Raw genomic sequence first — 9,308 nt, 5'->3', positions numbered from 1 at the left:
CAAACTCCCGAATCAACCCCGACATCCACGGTCAGTCCAGAAGTTTTCTAATGTATTAATATCCCAGTAATTGACTTCCTAGGAAGGTAAATAAGTAACAAGCTCCGGATCTAACGGATTGTACAATCTGGATCATATGATTAGAAATAATCATTTGATTTTGCAGCCGGAGTCGGCCATTTTTTCCAACTTCAACTCCAGACAAAATTGGTCCCGACTCCTATTCCACAACCTTGGTGTTGACCCCGGAGGTAAGTTGTGCATTTTCTTACATATGATGGGGAGTTTATCAATAAGATCATTAGGCGCAAAAGTTTATGATTTCGCTAAAACAGCAGAAAATTCATCACTATGGCTCGGAGGACAGATATAATACTGGTGTATATACCGATTAGTGCTGTATACCAGAAGTATGGTTGCAGACTGTACCGCCCCTCTTGGCCCCACCCCTTACATGTGACACGTCCAGATTAAATAAGAATAAAAAATGTCAAAAACAATATATTTGCCACAAACTTTGGTGCATTTTGGTTAGTAGATGGATTCAGGGCTGGGTTTGAACCTGTACGTTCATTACGTCCTTAGTGGCCCCTCCTCCTGTGAGGTCCACATATTACCCCAATAATGGGATTGGAGAGGCTGAAATAATACAAATCGTTACCAAAGGGAATGTGGTCATATAAGACGAAGCCTGCGGGACAAGAAGTATTGAATTGTTACATAAACCCTACAGAGTCACTATAGAGTCATAATGAATTCTGGCCAATAAGGTGAAATGGAAGGAAAAGAAGTCCATAGTCCTTTTAGGGCCACACTCCTGATGGGCACAATAAGTTCTTATTAATTTTTGTTTCTTTTTTCCATCTAAAGCTGAAGAGTCTTGTACCCTTATCACTCCATCTATTACAAGCAGGCTTGATCCATTGTTCATGTAGGAGCCACCTCTGTTCTTCCAGCATCTCTAGGCTCCGCCCCTGAGGAACAAGTGAAATAGTTTTATCTTCTTCCGACAATCTGTCTACAGTTATGAAGTGTATTGGTCTTACAATAGTGAGGTATGGAAAGCATAAGGCAAGAAGATAGATGCATGGAAGGTAAGTTGGGGGGAAACCTGGCCAGTTCTCTATGTCTATAGTTAACTATGGTCTATAATCCGCTTGTATATACGCCAGTTGGCATTTCTTTTGGGCTGTTCTTTGTCAAACACAAGCTGTAACTGTTGACCCAAAATTATTCCAAAAAGTGCCACAAGGAGAAAAATAGTTGCAAACGGCAACACCATATGTGAATTTCTATTCTAAGGCATTCGACCGCACTGGGTACAATAGGGACCTGTATAGATTTTTATTTTTACTTATGTTCCTGGCCATACCTCACTGAAAAATTGTTCTGGCGGCAGTTTTGCAAACCTTTTGCAAAAAGTTGTGCAATGTTTGATCTTTGGCTACCTCTCCAAGTAGACTTGGCAGTGTTCAGAGCCACAACCCATTGGGAATTTACTTGGTGGTGACAAATCTTTACAAGAATCCTTGCTGGTGACTCCATACTACATCTTTTACTTTGACTTGACCATCACATGAATTTCGTTGTACTGGTGTGTGGTGGCTGAATCATTGTATCCTGATGGACATGATGAGAATCACCTCATTGCAGAAGAAGAAGAAGAGACTTCTGGGTCATCGACATCTACGGTAAGTTTTGTTCCAATCGGCTTTTAATGAAAATAGCGATGGCAAATATCAAATGTTTATCAGTTCCAGAAAACCACCCAGGTCATGGGGGAAATCAGGGATTGGTCTACTAGATTTTTTTGTCTTCACCTATACATAATACTCCGCACAAGGAATTTCCTCATCCAAGATTCATCCAAGATACTTGGAAAGAGAAGGACTAACTATTGGCCAAGGAGTTTCAACTAGTAACCATCAAGTGTCAATGGCCAACTTCACTCAACACGGACCAAACCTGTAGAGTGGAGCTGTCCTGTAAATAACTGGAAATGATGCACGAGCCATTGTGAGACTGAATGGCAATGAGCGGCAGAGGAGGCACAGTGCCTCATTGTCCCGGTGTCTCATTGTTTACCCAGGGGTTAACTGAAAGAGACGATTTATAGACACATAGCTCTTTGTTTCCTGGATTCGCGAAAGAACAAAATATTTGAGCTGGTCCTGAGTCTTCCTGTAACTTCATACCTGGATATTCAAGTTCTCCCGTCATCGTGAACCTGCCCAGGTCGTCTTACAAAACATAACATGACATCTCTGTGGTAATCTTGATCTTTGTCCACCCAGAAGGCTCAATATTGAATACAAATAGCTGAATACCTGCTGGAGGAATCCTGGCCTCCTTGTAAGTATGCGTAGCTGCCCTTGAAGGAGCACATTGGCTGTTGGTGACCATAGGATGAGGTAGTGAATGGATGATAGGAAAAACATGATGGTGGCCAAAGGATGATTGTGGTCTTAGGATGAGGACAGTCAGGGGGATGGGATTTCTCCAAAGAAAATGATGGACAAAACATAGTGATGGCTGAAGAATAGTGGTTTTAGGGTTTTACGATGAGGACAGTCATGGAATAATAGTTGTCATAAAATAATGGTGACCAAAGGATGATGATGGTCAGAGTGTGATAGGGCCAAAGGGTTATTTTTGGTTTTAGGATGTTGGTAGAAACATGGTGATGACCGAAGGATTATTGTGGTCGTAGAATGATGATAGGGGGCGTAGGATAATGGTTGTGAAAGGTGGTGGTGCTAGGATGATGGAGGTCATAGGATGATGGCAGGATGATGGTGGTCATAGCATAGTTGTGGCCATAGGAGGGTGGTAGACTGGTTGTGGCCATAGAATTATGGTGGATATACGATAGTTGTGGCCATAGGAGGGTGGTAGACTGGTTGTGGCCATAGAATGATGGTGGATATAAGATAGTTGTGGCCATAGGAGGGTGGTAGACTGGTTGTGGCCATAGAATGATGGTGGATATAAGATAGTTGTGGCCATAGGAGGGTGGTAGACTGGTTGTGGCCATAGAATGATGGTGGTCATAGCATAATTGTGGCCATAGCAGGGTGGTAGACTGGTTGTGGCCATAGAATGATGGTGGATATAAGATAGTTGTGGCCATAGGAGGGTGGTAGACTGATGGCGTCCATAAGCTAATGGTGGCCATTAGATAATCGTGGCCAGAGGATAATGGTGGCAATCCCATATTCTTTAAGTAGGAGAATTGTGGATGGTCATTCACTCCATTAACTAAAATCCACTTCTTGGTTATTCCGCTTGCACATATTATCACATAGCAGATAGTTGAGTCCTGTGTCATTGGTGCAACTTTTTTCTACCCCAAGATTTTGTTTTTCACGTTTCCTTGGAAAGGAACAGATGTAAAAGTTGGTCGAGTCTTCTACATACACAACTTAACTTGGGAATGTTTTTGAAATCCCATCAGTAATGGCCAAAAACTTGCAGCATGTTATGTGACTTGTAATTCTATGGACTGTGAGCACCCCATGAGCCAATGTGACATCTTGGGTTGTGGGCGAAACTACTAATGGAGCAAAAATGTACCGTATAGTGCGCCGGTCTATATATTCCCACCAGTATGAACGATGAACGAGGCCGGGACAAATAAAAATGACACTACGTAAATCTCTTCCCCCTTCATCTCCAGCCTGTGTGACCCAAATGACGCGGCTTATCGAGTCTTATCATCGTGACATTCGTGTTCTCACAAGGCAGGTATTTATCTCAGCGCTACACGCGGCGCCGAGATTAATTAATAGATCCGCCTTTTGTTTCACATTAATGTTCCTCTCCGTGATTCTAATCTCTCTCCGTTCATAATTCCCCAAATATTCTACTGGCCGATAAAAATGAAAGAAGAAAAAATATTTTAGAAAATGGACAAACTGAACGCAAAACAACATAAGAGACGTAGCGATAGATACAACGGAAAGGTAACAACACAGCAGATGATTTCAAAAGGTTACAAAGATACCGAAATCATTAGGAGCGACGTTCCCGTATATGTGCGGGGGGCTGGGGGGGCAACTTCTGCGTAGAAGGTCTCATCATAGCGTGGACCAGCACACACATGAAGGAGACAAGACGAGACACACGGCAGAGGATTACTCACTCTTAGAGAAATCCATTGTAATAACCAGAGTGACCCCAATCACATTGTAGCGCCCCCTGCAGGTCACACACATCAGGACGGAGAGCTGCACCATTCATGGCCAGGTAGAAGGCGGGAGAGACAAATACTCTGCAACACAGAGCGCTGCCAACTATGTATCAATTAATTGTAAAAACTTTACCGAGTCCCCACAGGAGCCGAAACGCAGAGTGCGAAATCAATGTCTAAGCCAGAATTATACAAGGAGCGCTCGACGCTGTGTATTACCTTTATTCACATCAGGCTACACACACCATTCACTACAGTATACGGACATACGCTGAGAAGAGATAGATAGATAGATAGGAGATAGATAGATAGATAGATAGATAGGAGATTGATAGATAGATAGATAGATAGATAGATAGATAGATAGATAGATAGATAGATAGATAGATAGATAGGAGATAGATAGATAGATAGGAGATAGATAGATAGATAGATAGGAGATTGATAGATAGATAGATAGATAGATAGATAGATAGATAGATAGATAGATAGATAGGAGATAGATAGATAGGAGATAGATAGATAGATAGATAGATAGATAGATAGATAGATAGATAGATAGATAGATAGATAGATAGGAGATAGATAGATAGGAGATAGATATATAGATAGGAGATAGATAGATAGATAGATAGATAGATAGATAGATAGATAGGAGATTGATAGATAGATAGATAGATAGATAGATAGGAGATAGATAGATAGGAGATAGATAGATAGGAGATAGATAGATAGATAGATAGATAGATAGATAGATAGATAGATAGATAGATAGGAGATTGATAGATAGATAGATAGATAGATAGATAGGAGATAGATAGATAGGAGATAGATAGATAGATAGATAGATAGATAGATAGGAGATAGATATATAGATAGGAGATAGATAGATAGAAAGATAGATAGATAGATAGATAGGAGATAGATAGATAGATAGATAGGAGATAGATAGATAGATAAGATAGATATGAGATATATATATATAGATAGGAGATAGATAGCAGATAGATAGTAATGTAATGAGGAACATTCAACAAAACATAAAACATGTTATTTGTCAAATTCCTTTTAGTCCTTATATGACAAGTGGGTGGAGCATAGATGGGCAGGGGTGTGGTTTTCAGGACCCAGCACCTGTAGGATTATTAGTGCCCTTATACTGGCTCGGTTATACTGTAGATTTCCCTTTCTGGTGTTTGGTCTTCCTGATTCTTCTGCCGCCGGTCCTGGAGCGCTGTCAGGGGGTGCGGTGTATATTGTATTGGTGCGTTCCAGGGGTTGGTACAACTTTCTGATCTTTTCATTTTTTCGGTTGACCAAAGTACAATCTTTTATAATTTTTTGTGATAATTTTCAGTCCACTGATGGCTGGGTGTGGTAATGTGACCCTCCAGTGGCGGCCATGTTGCCAGTGCGGGGCTAAATGATAAAGAGGCTGTGACGAAAACATCCAGTGTTTGCCTACGGAGTCCAATACTGGTCCTCAAGGGGTTAATACATAACATGGTGGTAAACAACTTGTGGCTGGTGCACCCTGGTCTGACGCCCCTTCATAAAGGGTTAATACATTGTCTATAAGGACGAGGGGCCGTATACTTAGCGCTCGGGGCCTCATCATGGCGTCCGTGGCTCCTCCTCATCGTCTGACAACCTGTATTGACTGTCTGGCAGCTATTTAAGGACAGTCGTCGTCCGCCCTCACGTGGGGCTCTTAATGCTCCACATCAAAGCTTCACAAGGTTGTTCCTCCTGTCGGAGCGCACAGAACAATGAGCCTCCATCCTCCGAGCGTGGAGCATTCGCCTCTCTAAAACGCCGGCTCGCTAAACGTCAGACTTTTGTTCGGATTTCAAGGATTGTGATCGCGGTGTGAATAGACGCAGGTTATTGATTTCCCGGCCCTGACTGGAGGAAACCTATTTTCTCATTTATTTTTAACGACAGTTCATGAGGCTTTGCAGCCTCTCGAATATGAAGACCCCCCCCCCCCCTCCGACCTGGGAATCTGCCGTCCTGCTCTAGATCACAGCGAGCAACGCCCTGAAGGCGCCCCAAATCACGGGCAGTCACTGCTGGGCACAGGAGCTGACACTCTATAGTGCGATCTACCATTCTGGAGAGGATCATCAAATCTAGTGTTCACCTGATTGTTATGGGGCCTTGTAGTTCATAATGCTCAGTCAGGGGCCTCGACAGGGGGATGTGGAGCCACATACAGATTCAGGAAAATAGTGATGCTCACCGAAGCTTCTAGGGTTCAGGAACTAGATACAATGACAAGTGCAGTGGTAACAATAGTGTTACATAGTAGTTACAGCCCCAGTCAGGGCCGCCATCAGGAATTTTGGGGCCCCATACAGCCTAAGTGTCTGGGCCCCCCCGCCGCCATTTTAAAACTACTTTATTTTGCGACATACCAATTCTGTATTACATTTCCCTTTATTTAGCAGCTTTACAAGGCTTAATCAGACTCTATTTTCAGGTAAAATCTGCTACGTGTGACAGCGCCTATAGAGAGCCAACACCATCTATAAGAGCCCTCCTAATAAATCCTCAGGGCTTTTTCACATTGCGTTTTTGGCCTCCCTTGCCGGGATACGTTGGTAACCAGTCAGAATCAGCTGTCAACTTATCCCTGCAAAAAAAGGGGGCCTGCAGTTCTCCGTGCAGGGATAAGTGGGGAGCTGATTGTGACTGGTTACCAACGTATCCCGGCAAGGGAGGTGAAAAACGCAATGTGAACACTCCTTTAAAGTAAAAGTCCCACCCCCAAACAGGCTGCTATGCTAGTAGTATAGCAGCCTACATCATTATTAATACAAAGCACACATAGCTTTGGAGGTCTTGTGTGCTTTGTAGTTCTCCAGCTAAAAACTTATATATTATATATTATTGCCCCAGTTCCCTCTCTGCAGTGCTGCACACCCGATGCCCCAACAATCCCCCTTCCCCCACGTCCACCTTCTAACATCTTTCCATTGCCCCCTGTACCCATACCTCCCAACTTTTGAAGAACCACAAGAGGGACAAAATGTGCGGCGCGTTTTGCGCGCCGCGGCAAATTTAGCCCCACCCACTGTTATGTTGACTCCACCCATTCTCATTAATTTTTCATGTGCCCGCACACAGTATAATCCTCCTACAGTCACCCGTACATTATATGTCCCCCCTCTATCTCTCCCCCAGCTTCATATACACCCTTCATCTGCCCCCAGTTTCATGTCTCCCACCCAATCTCTGCCCCCAGATTCATGTCCGCCCATCCATTTCTGCCCCCAGTTTCATGTCCCCCCTCCATCTCTACCTCCAGATTCATGTCCCCTCCATCTCTGCCCCCATATTCATGTCCCCCATCTCTGCTCCCATATTCATGTCCCTCCATCTCTGCTCCCATATTCATGTCCCTCCATCTCTGCCCCCAGATTCATGTCCCTCCATCTCTGCCCCCATATTCATGTCCCTCCATCTCTGCCCCCATTGTCATGCCGTCCTCTCCATCTCTGCCCCCAGTGTCATGCCGTCCTCTCTCTGCCCCTGTTTCGCATTCCACATTACACTGACTGACTTACCTTCTCCTTCGTTCCCTCGCAGCTCTCTGCGCGCCTCTCTCACTGCCAGTGGCGCACAGTTATAGACGCGATGTGACCACATCACGTCTACAAACCAGTAGCGGAGGCGGCGAAGCGAGGAGCTGACACAGGTCAGCTCCTCGCTTCAGCCGCATATGTGACACATGTCAGCTCCTCGCTTCGCCGCCGGCTACTGGCTTGTAGACGCGATGGCTGAAGCGAGGAGCTGACATGTGTCAGCTCCTCGCTTCGCTGCTGCCGCCGGCTACTGTAGAAGCGATGTGATCACATCGCGTCTACAAGCCAGTAGCGGAGGCGGCGAAGCGAGGAGCTGACACATGTCAGCTCCTCGCTTCAGCCGCATATGTGTCAGCCAGAGAGGCACGCAGCGCCGAAGCGAGGAGCTGACCTGTGTCAGCTCCTTGCTTCAGCCGCGTATGTCTTCAACTCAGATCTGTGTCCTCTGGATGCAGATCTGAGTTGAAATAGGACATACACAATAACTGCTACGGGCGCCAGGGGGCCGGCACACGGTAGCGGGCCAAAACCGGGCCCCCCCCATTTTTCAATTTGTCCGGGCCCCTGACGCCAGTACCAGTAGTACTGCCCTATCGGCGACCCTGGCCCCAGTGCCTCCATATCAGTGGTAACAGTAGTGTTACATAGTAGTTACAGCCCCAGTGCCCCCATATCAGTGGTAACAATAATGTTACATAGTAGTTACAGCCCCAGTGCCTCCATATCAGTGGTAACAATAGTGTTACATAGTAGTTACAGCCCCAGTGCCCCATATCAGTGGTAACAATAGTGTTACATAGTAGTTACAGCCCCAGTGCCCCATATCAGTGGTAACAATAGTGTTACATAGTAGTTACAGCTCCAGTGCCTCCATATCAGTGGTAACAATAGTGTTACATAGTAGCTACAGCCCCAGTGCCCCCATATCAGTGGTAACAATAGTGTTACATAATAGTTACAGCCCCAGTGCCCCCATATCAGTGGTAACAATAGTGTTACATAGTAGTTACAGCCCCAGTGCCTCCATATCAGTGGTAACAATAGTGTTACATAGTAGTTACAGCTCCAGTGCCCCCATATCAGTGGTAACAATAGTGTTACATAGTAGTTACAGCCCCAGTGCCCCCATATCAGTGGTAACAATAGTGTTACATAGTAGTTACAGCTCCAGTGCCCCATATCAGTGGTAACAATAGTGTTACATAGTAGTTACAGCCCCAGTGCCCCATATCAGTGGTAACAATAGTGTTACATAGTAGTTACAGCCCCAGTGCCCTATATCAGTGGTAACAATAGTGTTACATAGTAGTTACAGCTCCAGTGCCTCCATATCAGTGGTAACAATAGTGTTACATAGTAGTTACAGCCCCAGTGCCCCCATATCAGTGGTAACAATAGTGTTACATAGTAGTTACAGCCCCAGTGCCCCCATATCAGTGGTAACAATAGTGTTACATAGTAGTTACAGCCCCAGTGCCCCCATATCAGTGGTAACAATAATGTTACATAGTAGTTACAGCCCCAGTGCCTCC

This window comes from Leptodactylus fuscus, chromosome 10 (assembly GCF_031893055.1).
Source record: "Leptodactylus fuscus isolate aLepFus1 chromosome 10, aLepFus1.hap2, whole genome shotgun sequence".
In the NCBI taxonomy this organism is placed as follows: Eukaryota; Metazoa; Chordata; class Amphibia; order Anura; family Leptodactylidae; genus Leptodactylus; species Leptodactylus fuscus.
The sequence above is the reverse complement of the archived record's forward strand: the minus strand, read 5'-3'. Positions refer to the sequence as shown.